General features: G+C 42.4%; 1 protein-coding gene across 6 annotated transcripts in view; it reads left to right on the forward strand.

Annotated features, from left to right (window-relative positions):
- Nucleotides 1–1,232: 1,232 nt before the first annotated feature.
- HTR2C (5-hydroxytryptamine receptor 2C) overlaps nt 1,233–25,653 on the forward strand; it is a 210,438-nt gene continuing 186,017 nt past the window's right edge. For 4 of the 6 annotated variants that reach the window (XM_051792349.1, XM_051792340.1, XM_051792408.1 and 1 more), the window contains exon 1: nt 3,785–4,630. The gene's annotated coding sequence lies outside the window, so the exon portion shown is untranslated. Of the gene's footprint in view, nt 1,402–3,784; nt 4,631–10,425; nt 10,497–25,653 lie in introns of those variants that run through there. The other 2 variants (XM_051792359.1, XM_051792387.1) reach the window with 2 other exon arrangements.

The following is a 25,653-nucleotide window of genomic DNA, read 5'->3' on the forward strand; positions in this document are numbered from 1 at the left end:
CAGTCTCACTCCTTTATATCGCAGCTCAATTTAACCTAGTTGTCCCTCCAGTAAAGCTGTTACCTGTGCTTGCCTTCCTAAAATACTTCTAGCTTCAGTTTGCCTGCACCAAGAAACAGAGGATCTACTTGTAGTTTGGACTCTGTATCGATGTTTAATCCTTCTTGCTGCAGCTGAGTCTTAGGATAGTGTGTCTTTCAGTTCTCAGGTGGTCATTCTGCTACAGCCTGTTTTCCATTTGGTACCTTTTGGGTTTTTTTATTCATAGTTGTTACCTTTCTTTTGTCACTGAATCAGAAAGAAGCACCACCAGTCAGAGCTTGGCTCCCCTTTACTGAATGATGACTTTTCTTCTTTGAGAGCTCCATTCTGGATAGATTGATTTGTACTTTTAGACACCATAGTTGATGGTGTCTCTAGGGTTTGGCCCAGAAGTCTCTGACCGCAAAGGGCATTCAGTGTATATAAAATTATTGTCTGATGAATTATTCCTGTGGTCTTATTTTAATGTTAAATTTCTCAAATGCATTTGAAGATTTCAGAGAAATCAAGGCTGACTTCTCAAAAATAGCTCAAAGAAGAAAGCCTTGATAAAGGTAAAACCAGCTTGTTAAAGGCAGCTTGGGGGACCTTATAATCCCCAGGCTGTCCAAACATGATCTTTTGACTCTGTGCCAACATATTCATTGAATTCTACAAGTCCTTCTCGAAGTGCAAATTCTACCATTTCTAAATCACAGATACAAGGAGGGCTGTAGGATTCTAATGCCTAAATACAATGGAATATTTTCAAACACAACATAAATATTGATTTAAAAAAAAACAAACAAAAACAAAAAACCCCACAAACGCCCACAATGTAATGCTGACATTTTAAAGATTCATAATCAGGTATGTCTGACTATCTCTGGCTTCTAAACAGGCCAAGTCAAAAAAGCAAATAGGGTGTTTGAAAGGATATTTAGGTCTCTGATGTCCCTAGCTTTTCCCTGCAGTAAGCTCCTATTCTAATCCCCTTGCATCTCCTTGGGGTAAATGCTGCAGACTGCTCCTGTGATGTTTCCCACTGAGGTGCTGTAGCCTGGCAGTGTGGCTTGCTTGGATGCTAATGCCTTTTTTTGAAGTTCTGAAGTTTCCCCAATGCAAGTAAACCTCAGGAATGTCAGCTCACCAGGCTAATTCATGTGCAAGTGTTCAAAACTGTGTATGCTTTAGTTGCTCCTTTGGCTGGTTTTGCTGGGAGGTGGCTTCTGAGAAAGAGGGATGTTAAAGCTCAGTGCTGTTGCTTCCCAACTTCCACACCCTGTTATCAGCTGGTGCACCTGAACCCTCTTTCTTCTGACTGGAACTCCCTCCCTGTCAACACAGTGGTTCTGAACTGCACATATCTGTGGAATTATGGTGAGTGCTCAGGAGCTGGTTACTGGTAGGGGCTGACGAGAAAAGCTGGACTGACTGGTGTTATAAAACGTTGGGAGCTGCTCTGTTTAGGCAGCTTGGAGAAGAGTAAGTGGAGGGAACCCTGATGTGGAAGGCTTGGGCATATCCCAGAGACTCTTTCATTTATTTGTAGCCAGGAGCTTGTAGAGAGTACGTAATTGGGCATTACTCTTTGCAGATTTTGGGCATATGTGTGAAATCTCTTTCAAGGAGAAGCTCTCACTATTTGGCAAATTTTTTTTCTTGGACAAAATTTTCGGTTCATGGTCCGTACAGAAGCTGTTCACTGAACTGAGTGTGGCTCTTCCTGCATGTTTCAAAAGTGGACACAAGGCTCAGGAGGGACATGTCATAAAGTGTCATGCTACAGAAAGCTGGAATAATTACACTCCAATCTTTTTTAGAACCAAGACTCTTATTGACATAAATAAAAAAATTCTATCCTTGCACACATGTACATAATTCTCAGTGACAGGCCTGGTTGCTGACAGTAAGATATGACCCTGCTGGCCTGGCTTTCATACTGTTGTACATGCTGGAATAATTCAAATCAGCATTTGATCTTATGAATTTAATAGGCAGTCATTTCCTTCAAATTTAAAGTTGATTGATCTATCAGGTCTTGCAGTTAAAAAAAAAAGCGTGTACAGAGAATATTTCTATTCAGTGTGTTGCAGGGGACTGCTATGTTTCAGGACAGATGCTTGTAGAGATGTGCTGGTAGTCACTATGCTGTGTTTGCATACTAATCAATGAGTTCAGGAAGCATTATACTTGAGAAATCCTCAGCTATCTTCTGTAGAACAAATTTGATCTTTGATACTCAGGGGAAAAACTTCAGGAGTATAAAGCCTTAAGTGTCTCTGCCTAGCATTCTGATTACTACTTATGCGTGTTTTGTAGGTCTGATGTTAAAAGGACTTTCTTTAAGACATGCAATGCTTAATAAAGACCATTTTGAACTAACTCATTGCGGTATTTTTGCACAAAACTGCATGGCCTGGAAGCAGTGAAACACACATTGCACTGGTTTGATCAGGGGATCGTGTTTTAATAGTTCTCTGTGTTAGCATTACAGGAAATGAGGCATTTATTATGCTGTGATGCATGTTTGCATCAGTGGTAACTCTTTGCTGGTTTTGTGTTTATGGTATGCAGTCTGTACCTTTCCTTTCAGTCTGTTTTTTCAGGAAAGTCTGATGTTACACTATGCTTAACTTACTTTTCACCACAGTAATTTGTTTTGGCGTTGTGTGCTCAGGGCTAAAATATCCTCACTGCTAATAGCTTCTCTCACGGTGACGGAGGCAGGTATTGATCAGGTTAATTTTGGTGCCTCCAGCGGGCTTGGGGAATCAAAGGTGTTAACGGGATGCTGTGATGTAAAGCAGTTTAACAAGATTCAGGGCTTCACACCAGTTTTTCCTCCCTAGAAAAGCATGTTATCTATCTATGGCAACAACCACTACAGAGAAAAAAGTAAATATTTTTAATAGGGTAAATTACCTGTTTTGAAGACTTCTAGAGAGTGCTTCACATACCAGTTCTTAGGGGGGCAGGGGAGGGAAAAGCTTGATGTGAGAATTTTGAATCCATGGTGTAACGTGCTAAAGGACAAGCCAGAGTATCCCAAGGCACTCAGAAGAGGGTATCAGGAGGAGTAAAGAGAGAACATGTGGCAATGAGCTGGTGCACAACCTGCTGGCCCCAGCCCTGTGGCAGGAGGAGGGTGGCTGTGGTGCCAGATGTTACACCCAGTCTAAGACCTGCTGAACTCATCACAGCTTTAGCCTGGGTGGCACGATGGATTTCAGTGTCTCAGCTCCTGGCTGAGACTGAGTGGGAGCAGTGCCACTAACCTGACCCTCATGCCAAGACCAGAAGAGGGGCACCATGGCCCCAGGGTGTACCAGGCCCTCCTTGCCTACTGGAAGACACGGTTGGTACCCTCTGGGATACGGGCAGCAGTGGGCAGTCTGACCCCTGTCTGGTTGGGATGCTGGTGGAGGGGCCAGTGATGGGGGTTAGCATTCAGGCTGAGTGACAGGGACTTGATTTGGCTCCTGGGACAGTGGTGAAGGTGTGGCAGGCCTTGCCCCCAGCCCCTGATGTAGGGATTCCTCCATACCTGCCCTTTCTCTTCCTGACTCCTGGGGTGCTCTCCTCCCCTGGACCCGGACAGGGCTCCTGCCTGGGCTTCTCGGCTGCCTGCGGATGGGTGAGATGCTGGGACTGAAGCCGTGGGTGTTTGCATCCCCAACAGGCACATGTGAGCAATGTGCCTTTAAGACTAGCAGGAGAGCAATAGTATCTCCCTCCCTCCTGTTAATTGTAGCATGTTTTCAGCCATGCTTTCCAGTCACATTCGCAGGCTGTGAGAGGGAGCAGTGCTGACGCTCGCCAGCTCAGTGCCATCCGGGCAGCGCCAGCCCGCCCGCCGTGTGGGTGCCTGCAGGTGATGGGGCAGCGCCTGGGACCGGAGAGCTTTGTGCCAGGAGCAGGACCTCTGTCTGCCTGAGTTTCGGTGGCCCTGCTGGGCTTGCCACGTCACTTGTGCCCCTCTCGTGTCCCTCACCTGCGTGGCCCTGGCCTCCAGCCGCAGGTTCAGCACGCTGGACACCCCGTCCTGCGGGCCCTCGCAGGGGCTCCCGTGTGAGCCGAGGGCAGTGCTCTGCCGGAGCCCGGCGATCCGCAGCGGGTGATGCAGCGGGAACCGTGCGCTGCCTGGCCGGGGATGCTGTGGGCTGCCGTGGGAATGCCTGGCTCCCTGAGCGCCAAGTGACTGCAACTCACACGAGGTTGGGACTACTTCTCGGAAGATGCCCTGTGTGTCTCCGGTCGTTCCTCTCCGGCCTCACCGCAGAATATTTGGAGTTGCTAGCTTCCTCCTGCCGAGGGGGGACAAAGGCATAGGCCTCCAGAGGGTTAAGAGCATCTGCCTTTACGCCAAGTGTTCGAGCAGGAAATAATCTGCAGAGATACATGTGCAGCAATTCAACTGCTGCTGCTCTCTCAGGCTGCCGCTGCTGCAGTTCGGGGTGTGAGAGGAGCCGCGCTGCTCGCAGAAGATGCTTTCTTGGTGTGTCCGAAGCTCCAGGCATGGCAGGAGAGCCCCGGCTGTCTGAGCTGGGGTAAATGTCTCCATCCAAGAGGAATTATGTGGACTTGCTGGCTCTGTCGGCTCACGGAGGTAGGTGCTGCTGCCTGTGCAACATGCCGTGATCTTTGCCGGGGGGATACAGTTCTCTCCTCATTCTGGGCTATAAAATTTTAAAAAATTAAAACAGGGTTTAATTTGAAGTCTATGATACCAGGCAGAAAAATGTGTGTGTGGTTTTTGCATGTGCAGCAGGGAGGAGAAAGCAAAAGGTACCTGAGCGATACCTTTCATGACTGGCAATAAAGTTGTTGCACTTAATTGAAAAACAAACTTGCCTTGATCTCTCTGGAATGCACCTGGGAGCTTTTACTTCTTCCTGGTTTATGACCTTTCAAAGGGGTTGGCTGCAGTGTGATGGGTTATGCTTCGGTTTGGAAACTGGGACACACTGCACTCTACAGGTCCTTTCATTCTGCTCCCGTGGACGTGGGGAGGACAGAGGGCACCTACACAGAAAATGTTACTGACAGGGAGGTGGCTTTTTTGAGGAGTGAAATTACACTAAGAGGAAGAAAAAAGGTGCTCTTCTCTGAGAAAGAGGGAATGTTGAGGTCCTAAAGGTTGATCTTGGTGTTTGGAAGTAGAGGAAGAAAATTATTTTGGAAGCAGCCTGTGTCTGGTTTTTGTGTTTTGCTGTTCCACCTTTCTGGAGAGGAGTTTAGTACTCTGCTAAGTACTTTGCCACCTGAAATCTTTGCTTGAGGATTTTTTTACAGCAATACCTGGGAGAGAAAAACTATCAATGCCATCAAATTTCCTTTGGCTTGTTTAGGAAGTTGCGTTCTTGAGAAATCCCTAACAAAATCGGCAGCAGTAATACTGTTCTATTCTCGCTGTCAGGGCATGCTTTTTTTTTTGGTTTGTCTTGAGACCTCTGGTGGGAGCTTTATTCTGTAAAGATTAAGCTTAAAGGAAAGTTTTCTGTTTCCCTGGAAAAGCAGGTGTTTGGTATTGAATACCTATTTGATTTTGTTGTCCTGATTGACCCACATATGTATGTTTGTGTGTTCTCCTGAGTGCAGACTCTGCCAAGGAAATTTTGCTGCTCAGAACAGGCAGGTGCTGCCTGGATTATGTACCTGCATCACATGGAGAGAGGTTTGTGTGTGTTTCTGGCATTGCAGATCTATTAAGACAGCACAGCCAACAGTGCCATTGCTGTGTAACAGTTTCAGAAGTGCTTCTGTGGCATCCTGGCAGAACAAATGTGTCTTTCATAACTGCACTCTTGAGGAAAAGGAGCAGCACTGTCATCGGCACTGCAAATCTTTTTAGTCACTTTTGTTTTCTTTGCTCAGGTAACAACTGGAATGTGTTGCCACCTGGGCAGTTTGGTCAGAGCATTTGCAATTGCTTCCTCAGCTTCCCCAGGGCTGCTGTGCTATGTTTGACTCAGCACTGACATATCTTATAGGGAAAGGTAGAGTAAAATCCCCTTTTTTCTCTCTATTTTGGGCCCAAACTACAGACAAGAGCATGCTTCCTTCTTTACAAGAACAGGACACTTGTGCACCCTCCTCTGGGATCCTGTAGAGAAGACCTCTTCTGTTCTGCAAGATCTCTGTGTAGGAGCTGGTGGAGCAGGAGTGGGTCTGGTTGGTTCACTGATGTGTATGAATAAAGAAGCCAAAACCCCTGCTGGGGATGGAGGCTGTGATGACACCTGGGAAGTAGCTGCTCCTCTCTGTCCTGAGGAAGAGGATCCCTTCTTGCTCACATACTAGGTAGATTTGGGCAGCAGTGCTCCATAGCAACACTAATTTCTGCCACAAAGAGGAGAAAAACCTCCTGGCTTCACTCAGAGAGGTGAAAACACAAATGTATGAACATTCAGTGGCATCTCAGTGTAGTATTGGTTGTAAGGTGATCTGCATGACTTTTTTCTAGAAGAGCATTTATAAAAGCTGGTGAGCATTAAGTAATACCATTGTCTGTGCAGGAAAAACTAGAAAAAATATATATTAGTCATCCCATTTACTGCTATTTGCACAAAGGCAGAACGGTGATTAGAACTGGTTGATTAAAGTGAGTGCTTCTCATGAACAAGATTTCAAAATTCAAAATTAATTTGGCGATTGCTGGGTGGCAACTATTTTGGTGGTCTTTGTGCCTCTATTCCAGCAAGTGTATTTTTTTAAAAGGTCCTTTTACTAAAACAGCAAAATGTTGGGGCGTATTCCCATGTGATGTGTTCTGAAGGAGTGGATGGGAATATGTTCCTGACAGCCATACTCGTATCCACTCAGGAAACCAAATCAGTACATACTACTGATTATTTCTGAGCAGCTTCTCTGGTCAGTAATAAAGTTTTGCATTAAACTCGAATTATGTGGAAGTTGAGAGCTATTTGCTAGAGTTAATAATGGTCATTTAAAAAGCTGTAATTTGTTACAATAATAACTGGTCAGCATTCCATGTCACACACACTGTACTGATAACCTTCCTCTGCCTGACAGTCCCATCCTGTCCACCCTGTAGAGTGAGGGCAGGGACTCTCTGGTGTGCCCCGCTGCAAAATGGGGCTGAGCTCTGTATTCTTAAGGGTGCAGTGGTAGCAGTGGTGATGAGATCTCTGTAGGGTTTGCCTTTTTGGAGACAAATGCCCTGCAAACCATGCTGGAATGGCTGGCCAGTCACATGCTGCTCAGGTGGAGCAGGGAATGGATAAGAGACAGGGGCAAAGGAAGTAGGTTGAATCTTCAAGAACTATTTGCTAGGGAGTGATTTCCCTGGTTTCTGTGGGGAGGTAAATGTAGGCCAGTCCTTAGCTGCTTGCACTCTTTCAGCAACCATTGCATTTTTATGGTTTGGATACTGCTTGTAAACCAGCTACAGGTGATCCAAGCCTCTGGTCTGGAAACTGTTGAATGGGAGATGAAACTGTGCCTTTCTGACAGTGCCTGGAGTATCTACAAGAGACTGTGCTACTGCATTTGAAATCTCTCTGGCTTTGTACCACTTATAAAATGCATTCACAGTAGGTGGTGGCATCAGCCTCCTCTTAGTGAATGCAGATATTTATATTATGCAAAAGGTTTTCTCACTTTGCTGCATTCAGATGATGACTGGAGATACCACTCTTGTTAGATAAAAAATTGAGTCTGACTTTAGAGGTGAATTCAAAGACCGATTTCTATTTAATATATATAGCAACAAATAGGAACAAAGCTGCTTAAAGAGTACTTTAATGATGAATCATTATATTACTCTTGCCAGTCTGAAAGGCAATAAAAGTAAAAATGGTGCTAGGATTTAGTTGCTTAGAAAATTCACAGAAAGGGACTGTATTGTAGAGAGGGTTTTAGCCCACATCAAAGAAATATTTTGAGGTACAAAAATACTTTCCACCCCAAAGATAAGAGGCAGCTGCTATCTATTGTTTATTGTTCCAGAAGGTTATTTTCTTTTGTTGTTAGTTAGTCTTAATTTATTATTGTTTTGTTTTTTTTTAACCCTGACTGATTCCCCCCATCCCTGTTTCAGGACTGATGCTGTCATAATACTTTTTCAATGCTATAATTTTTATTACCAATCCTAATTAAACGCTGTAACTTTTGAGAATCAGATTAATTTGAACCATCAGTGCAGTGCAAATGCTGTTATCACTGGAGACCATAAAATGTTCAAGGCACCGTAATTTTACTACATAGCTGCAGTGGCATGTGTCCAAGGATTTGGCTACCTTTGTTTAGCTGACATGGACTGTAATGTGTGCTCTTCTGAGCAGTGCAGCATGAATAGAAATGATACATTCCTCAGCTGTTGAATTGCACATTTTAGCCATAAGTCAACAAACATTAGAGAAAAGACATCACCTCTGCCCTCACTGAAACACTCCTTCCATGCTATAAATATTGTATGAATTCTATGGTTTCTGCACAATAGATAAAAGGACAGATAGAGGTGGGAGGTTGTTGCACACCAAAACTGCACTTCACTGGTGAGCTGGGTAGCAGTGGACATCACAGAGTTTGCCACACTCTCACCCAAGATTTTTCCACCCTTGACCCACAGTCCATGAATTTGGGTTGCAGAGGAGCTACTTCAGCTGGTTTTATCTCCAGCCAGGACACATATTGATCATCAGTTCAGTGTCCTGAGCAGCAGGACAGGTTCCAGTAATCTGCTTCCTTTTAGAACAGTTTCTGTATTTTGATTTTTTATTTTTTTCCCCACAGATATTGGGTAGCAAGTAGTGAATTTTGATTCCAACTCAAGTGGTGGCAAAGTTGGTCTCTGTGCTCTGTCCCAGCTTTATTCCTTAGGTGGTGACATTATGGAAGGTCTCACTGGTCATTACAGATGTAATTACCTGGCACTGACAGACAGAGAGGTGTTAATCTGACACTGCAAGCATTCAGGTTGGAGCTTCATGTTTAGGTTTGCTTCACAGCAGACAAAAAGGCACTTTGAGAGAACCATTACTCCTACTTATTTTAGGAGTCTGCAGCAAGATGAGATGAAATGCAGACTAGAGATACCCAGCCTTCTCCAGTCCCACAGATGGATCCTGTGGAACTGGCTTGAGATCAGGTGTGGGGGTGGTGGCAGCAGCACTAGATGAGCTGGACCCCACCACAGGCTGGTTTCAGTCCACATTCAGCCAACTGCCAGCTCCACCTCGGCTGCTCCAGGATCCTCTGAGGGGTTTGGTGCAGGATCTGACTCAACCAGGTTTGACTCTGCCTTACTGAACTTGAATTGCTTTGTCAATCCATGTTATCCAGCGGGGCTGTGAAGCCTGTGCTGCTGTTTGCCACTGAGCATCCCAGTAGCAGACACCCTTCTGCTTCTGCTCACTGGGACCTGATATTGCTACTTCTATATTCAATCTCTTTGACTGGTACTACAAGTCAGGCTTTCCTCCCCTGCCCCATTAAAGAGCAATAATATCCTCCAGACTTGTAAGTTCCAGGCTTCATGGTGAAACCAAAGTGGGAAAATCCATGTCAGTTTAGAGACTGATGTGAATGTTACGTGTTTGTGCCAGTGGGTTCTGTGGATCTCCTGCTCCTGCCCACTTGCCAACACCTTGACTGTATTCAGGGAGTTACTGCTGCAGAGAGAAGGCAATTAGTGTGAGATTTGTCCCATAAAAAAAAAATTTATATTTGGGATTTACCCAGCAGGCTTGTTTCAGACAAAATGTGAAATTCAGGAGCATGTTTTTATGCCAAGAGCTGCAGCATTTGACCACGAATGTCCAGCTCTATTCTTTCAGCATATGCAACATTGAGGAGGCTCTGGGCAAACATGTATGATTTTATAACAACCATTGCTTGTAAAAGAAAAAATAATAAAGTGCAGAAGCATATTAATTATCCACTTTTTAATGTATATAATGTTTTGCACACAGTTATTGTGGACATTGTTATCTGAAAGGCTGTAATCTTAATGTTTCTAATGGGGGCTATTGTAGATTTACTGAAACTCTTACAGTTATGGTTTAAATTTTATATACACTCACTTTGAAAAAGCCTGTAGTTTTGGATTTTATGGTACCCAGTGCTATGTGCTTGGTTTATGACAATAAAATCATAGCTGAATGCTGGAATAAATGTGAATTTATCTGTACCAAAGAGATCTTGTCTTGATAACTTGCCTATTTTTAAAAGTTAATCATCATATTCTCTGTTTTCTACAACTATGGGCAAATACAAAACCTCATGTAAGCAAGTAAGTCTGAGTGTTGTGTCAATATGGCAAATATTGTCTAGTAGTCTTTGGTTCATAATGAATGAATGATTCTTGGGATCATGTTGTTTGACCTCCTGATGACACAGGCTGTAGAAAATTTCACCCAGCAACTTCTCCTTTCCTTTCAGAAGAATGTTCAGACTTATTTAAAGAGTGCAGATAACTGGAACTCAGAGGTGTCCTGAGGGTAGTTGTTTTGGTGAGTAATTATTTCTGGTGATTTATAAAATAATAAATACATTCTGAGTTTATTTCTTTGTTCCATATGTTGAAACATCTTCATCCTTTGTCTACTTAATTAAGGAGCCTGCTAGTAATGGAAATCATTTCCCATGATGTGGACAAATCATTGATTAGCCTTCTTTTTCCTAAAGTGATCATATAATTTAAACTCTTTCACACAATCTGTTTTCAGGCCCTTAAATCCTGTGCATTTCTCTCTGTTTTTCAGCATCTTTTTAAGCTGGGCATTAGAGGTGGCTATTCAGGGACAGCAGAATCCCACATTTTACTCATCCTTTCATTAACACCATACATAGAAACACCACCTTTGTAACCTTATCTCTCTTCCATCATCTAGGCTTTTCATCAGATCATGGCCCTGAGACCTTGTGTTCCATTTATCTCCCTGGCTCCCATATATATTTTTAATTCTCCAACTTTCAACATACACTTCTCCCTTCTGTAAGTGGAGTAGATCATTTGCCATTGCGTTCTTTGATGCTGAACAAGTAGACTTGTGTTTTTCCATATTAGTGTCTGATCTCTGATAAGGCTGGGCATATGAAGGAGATTGAGTTATTTGACTCTGCTCATCTAAGTTTGGCAATACTTATCACTTAAGCCAGTTCTGAGTTGCATTGGGCTGTGAAACTTGTCTCTGTAGGCCCAGTTAAAAGCACTTCCATTCACTGATGGTTCCTCATTAAAATTACATCTTGTCAATTATCAGTGACTTTTAAAGTGTTCTGTGGTAATTCCATGCCATGGTATTCTTACAGTCAGCGTGTGGTGTGTCACTGTTTGCAAAAAACAAGCCTGCAGTGCTGGCACAGCTGCTGCCCCCCTTCACCCCCTACACTTTATTAAATATATGAAAAAATAATTTTAGGATTATTCAAAAGGCTGATTGAGGATCCCATCACATGCAGATACAGGGTTCCCTGCAGTCACAATGATTTCTATTGCTTTCAGCTTCCAGGTGGCCATTGGTTTTCCAGGAGAGACTTTATGGACAGGCATATGTTACTATTGAGGTATTCATAAAATCGACCATGACAAAGATAAAGCAAATTACAAATTTGGTTTTTGAGCACTCTTGTTTACCCACACTTTTTGTCTGCTCTGGGTTTTCTGCTGGTGTCTAATTTAATGACTTTCTTTTCATTCTTTAGGAGTTCAATCCTCCAGCAATTGCTCTGTGATGTTGCTTTGGGTCTCATGTCCATCTTGACTGCTTACAACTGGACAAATATTTTCAGTCCATCCAAAACCCTCCTGTCTATCTCCTTGCCTCATCTGTGTCTTTTCCTTAGCCTGATCATGTTTTTCCATTGTTCTGCCCTTGAGGTACTTCCTTTCCAGCAGGAATATGGAGTAAAACCTTTCATCTTCTGATCACTGGGGTGTTGCTTTCTATTTCCCATCCCCTCAGTGCTCGCCCTGGTATTTCTTATTCATTTAGCACCCCTTGTCCTTATCTCTGGGATTCTGTGATTCCACCTTGATTACTTCTTTCTCTGTCTCTTTTTGCCACCTTTGCTTTTTCACAGTTTTGTCTTGAACAGTCCATTTGTTTCCTTGACATTAACAATTACTGACAGCCTGGTATCCTGTCTCCAGCAGTGGCAAATAGCAGATGCTTAGGGAATAATAAAAAAAGCAGGGTGAGAATATAATAATCTTAATATACCCTTAATATACTGGCAGCAGTGATCAGTGTCACGTACGCCTGACTGTTGTGAATGTGTTTTAGCACTGCCCAGTGGGGGATATAATGCCTAAAACCTTGTGGCTGAGGAAAGGATAATTTTACAAGATGGCAAATTTTCTTGTGTAACCACCTCTTTGCAGAAGCACTGCCTTCTCCTTGCTTTGCTTAGCACAAGCAGCCACATACTTGTTTCTGAGCCAGTCCTGAGGTTTATCCACAGGACTCCTCACACCTGATTGAGTAGAAACTTCTGTTTCTCTCCCTCGAGTCTCCTTGAGGTGGTTGCAATGTGGCAAGATGGAGAAATCCTTGTGTTTGCTTATGAGCCCTTAAATGATCATGCTGCTTGACAGATTCCTCTGGCATTCAAGCTCTGACTAGTTGCAATACAATCTGACAAGTGAGACGTTGAAAATTTATGAAAGTCATGGCCACACAGGAGAGGGAGAGACCCAAACCAGTATTCCTCATCTCCTGAGGGGTTACAGGTGTCTGTCCTGCTGTCCCATGGCAGAGCATCCCTGGGGCATGCATGTGGTGGCCAGGTGACCAGCAACACGGGCTGGCCCCAAGCTGCACAGCTGCTCTTCTCCATCAGTGGTTTGATGAATCAGGGCTTGACACACAGAATGTGGGAGGCTGTGGGAGTTACCAGGATGTGCACTTTGCTACAGTGTGAGATTGAGATGTATCACGGCAGCCAAGTTTGTCGGAGGAGGCGTGTGGAGGGTTTGAGGGCCTTTTCTCTCTGCACCTTTGTTGTTACTTTGGGGTTCATTCACTACTTACAGATTATGTGTTTTCTCCAGGATTCCTTCAAATCTGAAACAAGGTCTGAACTGTGCAAAGCAGGTAGAAAAATATATTTCAATTTTTTTATTGATAGGTTTGAAATTGCATTTAAAAAATACCTCTGTTAGCATGTAGAATATATTATCCAGGGCACTGAGCAGCTAAATCAGAGGAGTGATGTTGCAGGTGTTAGACCTCTAGTTATCAGTTCTTCAGCTGACACTTCCTCTGCTACCATCACTGCCCTAGTATCCAACACACCAGAGTTTGATTTATCCTTACCTGATTGTCAGCTTTACTGATAGAATTATTTTTTTTCAGGGTCCTACTTTCTTCACATGGTATATTTTCCTCTGTGGTTGTTGCTTTGTACATTACTATCTGCAAAATTTTTGGAGAAGTCCTTGGGACTTCCTTAGGGTAACATATAAAGGACCAGTGGGAAGACAGAACCACTTTATAGACATGATGGGTATTCAGTACCCAGCTCTGCACTGCTTGACCTCATCAATAAGGGAAAGGGTTCTTTTGTTCATATAGGTGGGTCTGTAAGTCCCTACAGCTCTAACTGCTCCAATACATGCCATGTGATTGTTGAATAAGCCTGGACATTATTCTTGCTGTCTGTTTTCCTCCTCTCCTCCCAGAAGCAGAGGAGTTCCTATCATGAGCTGTGCCAAGTGATCCCAGCAGTGGCTTTAGAGGATGTTCAGAACAGGGTGAGGCACACAGTGTGCATTTCCCAGATGGAGGTTTCCAACTTTGTGCAAAGTTGTGCATGCCAGAGCTCAGGAATGTGTGCATATGTAAATTATCTTGTTAGAAATTCAGGGCAGAAAGGCACATAGTTCCTTTGATGCCAAAGGGAACTGTGTCTAGAGACTCAGGGTAGAAATATGCCTCCTGATACATGTTTTAGTTCTGTGTAAATCATCTGTAAGTATAGCACACTCTATTCATTTAGCTGGTGACAATGTTATTTAGGGGTGATATGAAACAGTCACAAAGTAATAAGGACTGCCTGAGAAGAAAATATGTTCTAAAGCTCTTAGGTGTAATGCTAATTTAAATAAAACATGTGCTCTGTTGGGGCTATAGAATATTCCTCCTAGAAGTCTTTATAATATTCAAGACGTGGATGCTTAAAAGTTGTTTTTTTTCAAAATGAAGATGCCACGATTATTTAAGAATGCTGAGACTCCTTTTTAGGTTGAGTTGATTCATCCTGTTCTTAAAAGAATGTTTTATGGGTATCTTAGTGGTAGGGACACCTATGATTATCTAATGTATGCAAATGCAGTCCAACAGCAAATACCCCTAAACATGATGGAAAGCACAGGGACGAGCTCCTCATCATGCTGCCAAGTCAGACCATGTTTCAAGTTAGGCTGATGAGCAAGGGCATGTTAAGCAGATATTACTTTAATGATGCAGATATGGGGCACAGAAAAAGATTGTAACTCTCTGTAAAAACTGAATAAAAATAAATTTCGCAAAAAGAAATCTCCAGATTTTATGTTAAACCAAATTACGAATGCATTAAGGGTAATAGCCTTTCTACCTGGGGAGTGTTTATTGCCCCCCCTGCTCTATTTCTCTGAAGGTTATTCACTGTGTGGGTATTACGCTGTAAAATCCTTTGCTGAAGTGATAACCTTGTGCTGTGTGCAAGCAAAGTGAGGTTAGATTGGAGTAATTGCTGCTATCTCACAGTGCAGATGCTTTCTAGTTATGGTGCAGATATTAGAACAAACAAGTCTTAAAAACTTTAAGCATATCTTTATACATATTATAAGTGTGCATTTTTTGTTGTGTAGTTTATTGGAATTTGGATTAGAGCATAGTTATGGTAAGAGGTTGTTATATTGTCTGTTGAGGAACATGTCTGTTGAGGCAGCTCCATGTGCAACTACAGGTTGTGCCCCGGGTGGGGGAAATGGCCTGAGCCCCTGGTTGGAATGGATAAGGTATGTTTGCCCCTGGTTCTTTCAGCTGTGGCAGGGCAAATACTGTGCCTGCAGCACTTCAGTGAAACCTCCTGTGGGCTGGGAAAGAGAAAGTGTGAATACTGTGCTAATGATGCTAATTTTGGAGAAGAGATACCCATGAGGACAAGTTGTCTCCCTCCCTGATGAAGCAGTGAGCACCATGTGCTTACAGGGGGTTGTTCTGTTGCTGTTTAGGCCGCTTGGGCTCATGTGACTCCTTTTCTGTATGTTCTCATCTCAGAAAATGTGGTTTCACAGGCCAGAGGTTTTTTAAATGCATGTCTTAGTAGGAGAGGATGACTTACAGTGATTGTTTTATGTAAACTCTTCAGTAAATGCATATGATCACAGAATCATTTAGGTTGGAAAAGACCTCCAAGATCATTGAGTCCAACCTTTGACTGATCAGCCCCTTGTCAGCTAGACAATAGCACTGAGTGCCACATACAATCATTTCTTGAACACCTCCAGGGATGGTGACACCACCACCTCCCTGGACAGCCCCTTCCAATGTTTAATACACTTTCTCTGGAGAAATTCTTCCTGATGTCCAACCTGAAGCTCCCCTGGCATCGCTTGAGACCGTTTCCTCTTGTCCTGTTGTGAGTTGTCTGGGAGAGGAGGCTGACCCCCATGTTACTGCAACTTCCTGTCAGGGAATTGTAGAGAGTGGTGAGATCTCCCCCAAGCCTCCTTTTTTCTAGGCTAAACACCCCCAGGATCCATCCTGTCCACATGCCTTTGCAGAGCCTCCCTACCTTCCAGTAGATCAACACTCCCACCCAAACTGTTTCATGTTCCTGGATTTCCCTTTCCTGAACCTCCCCCCCCTGACAGCATTGAGGTAGGAGAAGTGAAGTGTCCTACCTGTAAGACAAACAAACACTTAAATTTTTGTGTAATGCTTTCCAGCACACCTCTACTGTGCTTTCCAAAGGATCTCTTAATAAGACTTTACAAGCTTGGGTAGTCATGTAGCTTTAATGCTCTGTTTGTCATCTGGCTATTAACTGTGGCTGAAGGAAGAACTAACTCCAGAATCTAAATGAAAGACTCAGTGTATCTGTAATAAACAAGCAAAGAAACAAGCCCCAGTCTGCTTAGTCTCTAAATAGTGTTGCTGTACAGCTTCATCAACATTTTCCTGTATAGGCTGTGTCCTGGGCTATGGATTCCAGAAGGTAATTTCAACCAGGAGATGACTACCAGCCACATCACTGCCCCAAGCAATGATGAATTCAGAACCTTCTTATAGAATTTGCAAGTGGGTTTACAATGTCATCTTACGTTGATGCAGAAAACTGCATCTCCCAGAGATGAGTAAAAAGCTCACTGGAAACACTTTGTGAATAATAATTATAGAGCTATATTCACCTCTGATTTTTTTTTCAAGATTTCTGTGAGAAAACTGCATGCTGAGATGGATAGAATTTTCCCTTCTTCTCTGTGTTGCTCAGGGACTTCTTTTTTGCTTCCGGCTGATTGAGGAAAAATGAGAAAATGCTTAAATTGAACACTAGATTTCCTAATGGTATGAAAAGCATCCTAAGGGGCTTGGATGTGTGTTGTAATGGCAGTGATTTCTTTGAAGATGGGTAGCTGAGAGGTCAAGCCTGAAAATCTTAATATAATCTTCTAAGATCATTCAGTTTTGTCAGGACGAGAGATTTTTTGATTGGAAAGGAAATGATAGAAATGAATAAGGTGTTTTTTATTTTTTTATTTTTATTGTAGAGGTAGTAGGAGGAGGTAGCTCTTTTTGGACAAAAGACTCTGTTTTCCTCTTATTTTTTTTCACAAATGTTGATGCTGACTCTGGAAAAGATGAAGATCCAAGGAAAAAGTACTGCCTGGAGGAGTTACTCCCATCTTTTATAAGAACTGTTGCTGTACTGCTATATGAGAATCCACTGCAATGACAGTGTTAGGGCACATGTAATTGTGGAAATGCATTAGGCTTTTAGTGTCTTCCAACGCTTAATTACTTGTTTATTAACAATTCTTTGGCTATCAGAAAAGCTTTTGAGAGTACTCAGTGTTTCCAGATTCAGTAATCTGTTTCTTGGAGTTTGAGACAGTAACTGGTCATGGCAGAGCTCTGCAAACGCAAAAGGTTGACTTTTTGGGTGATATGGTTCATTTCTGCGGAGTCTCTGAGGCTTGACATTGGATATAACAACTCCAGATTAAACATTTTCTCAAGTTAGTGACTTTTATGTGGATGGTGTTTGCAAGCAAGTGGGGAAGGATATTAAAAAGGGAAGTTTTATGTGGATTTAGCAAATAAAAGCTACATAACATTTACGTAGCAGCCACATCCTGTTAAATGTCTTAGAATATCATGCAACAAAATCTCTCCGAATACTGATCACTGTTGCACTGTAATTGCAGTGGTCGAGGTGGACTTTGAGTCCCAGACTGCTGGAGGGTTCCTTGAAACAAGACATTGAGTCTTTCAGAATAAATATTTTACTGCTCAGGTTCACACTGAGTGATTATTAACAGCACTGAATAAATGTGTGAAATCCTAGAAGCTGTGTGCAGTATCTTACCCAGAAAGGTCCCTGGAAGCTGTGAAAACTGTGTTGGCAATCAGCAAGGGGTTACATCCTCAGGAGCCACAGTCACCTACGCCTTATGTGAAGAGGAGGAAGGAAAGAAAGGTGCTGACCCTCAGTACAGGAACTTCTCAAGTTTGCAGCTGAATGTCTGCCAGAACTGAATGGAGAACTATCTCTTTTGTCCCAAATTTACTGAAAATGTCCCTCAAAACAGCTTTATCCCACACTGTCCTTTCAAAATAGAGATGATAACTTTGTTTTCTGTCTTCTAGTTGCACTCAGTGAAACATGCAAGTGCTGCCAGAATGAGACTGGGTATCATGTTCTGAATGTGCAATGGTCTATTTTTTTCTGAGAGGCTTTATTTTATGGTTTAATTATTGCATGACAAGGGTTGGTTTGAAGAATAAGAAGGCAATTTAATTGGATTCTCAACTTTATAGGCAGGATCTAAAGAATTACTAGAAGGTGTTTCCCATAATGTTTACAACTCTCCTTTTTTAATGCTTCTTTGCATGCATTTCATGGCTGACACAGATGTACGTCCAGAAATAGTACATATTTATAGACTAAGCCTATAGTTTAAGGCAAATAAGCAGGCCTTGCCTTTAGTAGAATGTTTTCCTGCATAAGGACTCTGATTTTAAATAGTGTGGATAATGGTGTCTTTGCTATCTGAGGAGTGTATGGGTATGAGTCATGGTGTCATAAATACTGTGGCTATTACAGTGAGCATCCAAGTGAAATTACACAAAATTATATATTTGCCAGGGTTCTTTTCTCTAACGGCCAAACTTCAAAATAGAAAGCTTTATTATTCATTTTGATGCATTTGAACTACTGAATGTTCTTGCTGGCCCACTAGACAGTTTAATAGGGCTCCTGAACATCATCAATAATTCATGCATCTCTTAAACAGGGATGTGGTACTTGTTGTTCAACTATAATCTGAGTGTACTATATTGTGGGCTACTATAGGATGCTCAGGGACATGCTCAGTGCTGGCTCTTGATGTCACAGAAATGCCAGGTTCTTGGATTGGAGCACCCTGTGTGTGGTGCTTCCAAACAGGGGATGGTCCTCTTTGCCCTCATCACAACTGTTGCTTTCCCTGAAAGGGAGATGAGGATGTAGAGAACTCCCTTCAGGATGATTTGCCTGATGTAAATAGTGTAAATCATCCCCAGCGTGTGACTGTCAGTGCTGGCTGGACCAAAGATGGGAAACTGATGGTCCAGGTGGAGAGGTGTGGAGGAAACCTAGTCTGGGATATGTGAGGGTTCACAGAGCATTAGCAAAAGTGGCAGCGGGTGTTAAACTGGAACTGAAAATCCAGTGATTATTGTAGGATATGTTAACTGATAGTTATGAAGAAACCTAATGGGATGTGATTTTTTTTTTCTTTTGAATTATGTCTTTGCCTTATTGTTTTTATTCTGTTTTATATGTCACACACACTGTGACATCCCTTGTTGTTCTAAATACCATATCCAGAGAGAAGGTTTCAGAATCAAAGAGGATGAGAAAGGCTGAGGGTGAGTACAATGATGGTTGTTCTTGGGGGCCTGTGCTCTTAACATGCTTTGTGGAGGTCTGCTGGCAACATTGGCTTTGATCTCCTTTTGCCATTGGAGAGCTGAGGCATGCAAAGTGTTGAGGCATGCTATATCCAGGATGAGTTTCCTGGATAGCAATCCAGTCTTTTTCTGCAAGAACCTTCCTCCTTTAGATTTGTCACATTTGAGCCATGCTCATGTGTCTGTATGAAAAGAGTAAGAAGTTACAAAGAGCTCAAAAAATAAGGGTGTAGTGTCTTGCACAGGTATTAGAGAAAAAACTCTTAACAGTGTTATTTTTGAATAAGAACTTGTTGGGCAAAGAAGAGTAACTTGTCAGATAAATGCAAAAAACCAGTACATACAACCATTCAAGTGAGAGTTTTATTGTAGGTGGAATGAGTCCAAACTCAAGACCTTTTTCTCCCTCCCTATATAAACTTACTGTTCTTTATCAGGCTTCTAAGAAAAATCTCATGCTTACTTCTTGTGTTCTGTATTGGTATCTGGATAAGGGTCAGATTGTGCCCTGTGTTTGTTCAGGATGCAGGAGGCTGAAGAACTCCCTGGCTATACAGCTTTCAGGAGTCAAGCTACAATCCCCAGGCTGTGCTGGTTTGAAAATAGCTTTTTTACAGCTTGCTTAGGACTGGTAATGCAGTGCAGTGTTGCACCCTGCCAGTGTTATGTCTGTGTTAAGTGAGCTGGGGAGCAGGGGGAGGCTGTACAGCTCTGTCCCAGCCTGACATTGCTTAAGACTGGGGGAGATGCAGTTTCACTGGCACTGGCTCAGCGTTCCTTATGCCTCATACAGAGAGTTTCTAGCAAAAATGGGCTGGAGCTTCCATTTATCTATCCAGACTGCAATGAGGTTAGTCCTGCAGCTCCTTCTGGAAATAGTTTTTAGGTGGTGGGTGTATTTGAAAAGAAAGATGATGGTTCTTCACTTGCTTTTGGCTGTAATGATGACATTAAGATTTCAACATTTCGCTCTTAACTGCTGAATTTCAGTGAACCTTTTACTCTGTCTGGGTGGAGTATTTGGGTCAAATGAAAATTCTGGCTCTGTGGTGAAAGAGCAGATGATGGCAGTGGCTGATGGTGATTACCAGCTTTCTTGCACTTCTGCCTTGGAGTGGTGGCCAGTGAGAAAAGGCTGATTGTTCCATACCAAGGGTTACAGTGCTCGCTCATCTGGGACATGCAGCCTGAGCAAGCCCAGTTTTGTCATTAGGCTGTCAGCAGGGCATGTGAGATCATGGCTCAGGCACTGCACTGGGCAGGGGAAGTTGGAACTACCAGCATCTGAATCTGTTTCCAAGGTGTTTGACTGTGGCACAGAAGGGCTGTGAGTCCCCACCAACCGTGGCTGAGCTTTGAGCAGTGCTGCTCCATTGCCTATTGCATGTCTGGAGCTGCTGCTTATGCAGTGGTACAGGTTGTGCTGCTTTTGCCCAAACTACTCATCACCAATGAAGTAGCTCTGAAACGTGACAGGATGATACCATTTCATAGGGAATTATTTTATCCCTATTTTCCTCCCTCATTGCTGTGACAAGTGCTGGAGTCCCTCCAGACTGTCAGTGGGCTACAGCATGGGACCCTCTTTCCAAATCTGTTTTCTGCTTTATTTCTTAGTGTCATGTTTTGTTTCCATGGAAACTCCCCAACCTAACTCGAATGATAAGACTGTCAGGTGCATGAACAATGCTGTCATTAAAGAGCATCCTCAGGTCTGGATGTTTGCTCCTCATGTGTCCTACCAGGCAGGGAGTGTGGTGTCAGGAGAGGCTACGTGACCACCAAAATTTGATGTGAGCCTGAAGGCTTTGGAAGAGCTGGTGAAGACAGCTGTTGCATCTCTGGAGAGGAGTTTCCTTTGGCTGGTGTTCCCCAAAGACGTTGTGCCCATAGCAATTACATTCATAGGAAAGGAGGAATATTTTGCCATTTTTAAAAGAATGAGCTTGGGTTATGTGTAAAAGCCTGTCTGCAGAGTTTGCATTGAAAAGAACAGTTTTATAACAGTAGTAGAAGAGGTTGAACAGCAAATATGTTGTTTCCAGGAAAAATGGATTAACCACAAAATGTACCCTGGAGTGAAGTGTTAACTTCTATCACTGAGCATGGAATATATGAGGCAATTTTTGCGTGGTATGACGAATAAGAGTGGTTGATTAGCATCAATATTTCCCATCCTACTTGCACCCTGGAATCTGCTCATGGCAATATCTTCCTCCCTTCAGCCCCATCCCTACTGTTTTCATTGAAGAACATCAGTAAGAGAAAAAAGCTTACTTTAGAGGAGAAAAAAGTACTGTCCCTGAAAGAATAGTTTCCCCTTTCCTCTCTTCATGAAGCTTTTCAGATACTGTTGGTAACCACGTTTTGTAAGTGCCACATTAGCAGGACAAAACCACAGTGCTGCAAGAGAATTTGCAACCCTTTAAGGAAGAGCCATTAAACTGTGAGATAAAATGTGGCTCTGCATCTCTAAAAATAATATATTTGCATCTCTATAAGGACTTCAATTTTGGTAGCTAGGAATAGTCTAGGCATCTTCATTGTAATTATTAAGAATTACTAGCTTGCACAATTACTGCTTTGAGAGAGATGTGAATGTACATGGTATTTTAGAGGAGATGGAGAAGTGAAGAATTTATTGCTATTTAAAAAGCTGAAGTTTACTTGCTTGCTGGCAAACGGTATAGGAATTCAAGAATTGCCAAGGCAGAGAAGGCTTCAGGTTCATCTTGTTTGGTGCCTCTGCTCTGACAGATGCTAAGACGTTCAGAGAAAGGGAGGAGCCTCATCTCGGGAGAGGCGAGAGAATGTCTTCAGCTATTGAAAACCAGGAGGTGAAAGAGGGAGAGCAGCCCAGAAGGTAGGAACAGCAGGAGTTTCTGCAGTGTGGAGTGGGGTGGTCAGGCCATGGACATTCTGCTTGTTTGCTTATATGAGGTGAGAATAGTAACCTTCTCTGGAGCTATTGCAAAATATCCACAACTCTGCATCTTAGGACTGATTTCATGTACCAAGGAAAATTATTTTCCATTTTAATTCTGTAAAACTCTATCTGTGTGTTGCTGCTTTGTCATGGGATGGAATCTTTCCATTCAGCAGCGTAAATCAACTCTGTTGTGCACCTTCTCCGTAGTGCAGTTTTTTGTGTTGGCTTTTTGTTTTCCATTAGCTTATTTCATTGATTAAAATAGATAAGATGTACTTTTTGCATGAACACTGCCAGAACTGAAAGCCCTCCATGGGGCCTGTACTAACAGGTGCAGATACTCCTTGTCAACATGTATGTGTCAGCTCAGTGTTCCATGCTTCTTTCATGAATTCAATCTTGGTGCAGACTACCATTTGGCTATCATTTTGACATCCATAAGTATTTCCTGCTGCAGAACACTGTTGGAACAAGCTCCTAACATGCCTGTCTTCTGGTCCTTGAAAAGCCCCATTTTTCACAGCATATTTTCTTTTGAAGTCTGATTTAAAGCCCATTGTAATTGGTGTAGTCTCCTATGCATTCTAATGCAGCCAAATCAATGGTCATGCATTTAGGAACAAAGAAAATTGCTTGCATGTGCAGGGTGGGAGGATTCAATCTTAGAGTGCCATGATGCTGAAGGGACTTGGATGTCAGGCTGAAAGCCAGCCACATGTGAGCTTCAGCTTTGTGTGACTGAACGTGGCCCTTGGCTGTACCTGTGGGGGGAGGATTGTTGTTCCCGTACACCCTGCTGATGACACGACTGCTCAGACATTCAGCCCCTCTCTGATGTTAACACGTTTTAAAACAGGATTATAGGAATTTGTAAAGGTTCAGGAAAGTTCTGCAAAAATGGCTGGGTGTCTGTAAAACATTCGTTTTTAATGAGAGGCTCAGTCTAGTTAAAATAAGGTTAAGAGGATACTTATCGGAACTGTATAAATACTGCGGCAGGAGATTTATGGTTGCAGGAGGCTTTTTAAACTAATAGGCAAAAGTGGAACTGTATAAATCAGTGGATGGAAGCTAAAATTAAGCTAATACATGTTGGAAGTGGCATAACACTAAAAAATCTTACCTAAGAACAGAGTGGGTCTTTATCACTAGAAGTCCTTAGGAATATATCCATTTTGAAGGGCAGCACATTACTGACTTCCAGGGTAGCTGCAGGAGACTCTCATTAAATATTTCTGGGTTATATTATGTGTAAGACCATATTAAATATTTAGACTCCCTGCTCTTGGCCTTAGCGCTTAAAGCCTAAGCATTTGGCAGCCACTGGTGTGAAGGAGCTTTGGAAAAAATTCAAAGTTTAGATTGAATATTAGCAAAAATCTCTTCCCGGAAAGGGTTGTCAAGCACTCGAACAGGCTGTCCAGGGAAGTGGTGGAGTCACCATCTCTGGAGGTGCTTAAATAGGGCACCTGGGGACATGGTTTAGTGGTGGGCTTGACAGTGTTAGATTTACAGTTGGACTCAATGATCGTAGAGGGCTCATCACACTGTTAGGTGCTAATTTACATGAGCATCCAGACTCCATTGGCCAGATTGCTCCAGGATCCAATGATCTAATAATTTTAAAAGAAGTTTCATTTTCTTTGCTGGTTTATTATTTTTGTTAATGTCTATTACTTTAAAATTGATATTTCTTAGCATATATTTTTGCCGGAGCAGCTTTTAGATGTAATGTTTTTAACTATATATAAAATTATCTTGCCGATGCTTATGAATGTTTTCTCCCAAGAGCAAAATCTCCTGCCAAATATTCTGGGGAAGTAATAAAACTGTCTTTAAAAAAAACCTTTGAAATGTACGTATTAAGCAAATGAAGAAAGGAAGAATCAATGAAGAATTCTTTTTCTTTCCCAGCTTTAAGCTGTAGGGGTCTTAAATGTTGCTCACAGATTTAATAGGTAGAAAATTATCAGAAAGAGTTTCTTTTTCCCAGAATTTACTTTCCTTTAAACAACTATCATCAGATTTACAGGTCACTGTGTATGTTGCAAATAGGATTTTATACTAAGACCACAGTTCTGACATTACAGCTACTTTTTTTCTTTAATACAGCATTTGTTATGGTAAGACTGAATAAATGTCCTAGTCATCAATGCCCTTTGAGAAGCACTCTCCATTTCTGAGTTCTGTCAATACCTTGCTCAGCTGAAAACATCATCCATGTGAGGGTCTCATCCCAGCTCCTCACAGACAGATTGCCACCCATGACCATGTGGCACCAGTTTGTGTCCTCCATCTTTCTTAACTGCTTGTAAATTACATGCTTTGGAAAGCAGAAAGTGATTTTGATTTGAAATAAAAATATTTACAAGGCTGACTTGCCTTGGGGATCTGCAAGCTGAATTCTTGCTTTGAAGATTTTTAAATTCACTAAAAAACTTAAGCTTCAGTAGAAGCAAAGGATGTGGGGCAGTTCAGTGGCGTCACAAAATCCAAATGGATGATGTTTTAGTGCCAAATGGAATTGTACTTCTAGAAAATAATATTAACAGTGGTATTTTACCCTGCTCAATCTCCTTCAAAATGTTTCACTTGCCTTAATAAACCTTAGGGATGCCCTTGTATGGCTGATGTTTTTAGTATTTCAGACCAGTGCTTTTAATGATAGTAACATGTCTGTCAAAGTACAGCATATGGGTAATATAGGAGTAAGAATAATATAAATTTAACTGAACTGGCTTAATGTGCCCACTCCTGCTGGGAGAGAAAAAGAAAAAAAACAAGCCAAGAATGAGAAGGAATGGAGAAGCAAAGAAGCTCCTTAGTAACAAAAACATAGCGTGCAATCAGCCACACCAGTCTTTACAGAGAAACTGCCCCAGTGATGCTTCCAGAGAATGAAGACCAAAAGGTAAGTGGGAATAGGGCACCCAGTGCATTTAAAAGGATATGACAAGCAGAGTTAAATACGAAGAGGTGATGATGAAGTTGTGCACTGTGTGATGTAGAGCTAAAATACAGCCATGGGGATTATCTGGGGTGTCCCTGCAGCCTGAGCAGCAGAGCCCCTGAGAGCCTCCGAGCTGCCCCGATGAGGATGTGCTGGCTGAGTGAAGGAACCAGTGAACAGAGCCTGTTGCACTTTCATTAGAGGTGTTTAGTTACTTCCCTTTAGTTGTTTTCCCTCGATTTCCATCCTTAAACTTTTTTCTGTGTTTGGATAAAACCTGCTCTTCCCTTGACAAATGTTTGTTCCTTGGTTTGCCTTGACTTGCTTCATGGTGGTTATCACTCTTGCTGCTCTTTCTCAAGTGTTTGTTGCAGGTTCACTTCAGGGATTGTGTGTTTGGGAATTCTTTTGAGGCTGAAGACCTCTTTTTAATCTTTCCCTGCACTTAATGTGCTAAAATCTTGGGAGCTGTTTTTCTCCTCTGATTTCAGTAATCAATCTTCTGCAAAAATCAGCAGTCATTTATCCAACTGTGTTTAAAATCTGACTTTTCCAAGATTATTATAACTTAAGATTTGAAGCATCTAAAATACATATTTTTTGAGGCTTTTTTCCTTCACAAAAAT

Source organism: Manacus candei, unplaced genomic scaffold (genome assembly GCF_025592945.1).
Source record: "Manacus candei isolate 608988 ecotype Guabito, Panama unplaced genomic scaffold, ASM2559294v1 h1tg000003l, whole genome shotgun sequence".
Lineage (NCBI taxonomy): Eukaryota > Metazoa > Chordata > Aves > Passeriformes > Pipridae > Manacus > Manacus candei.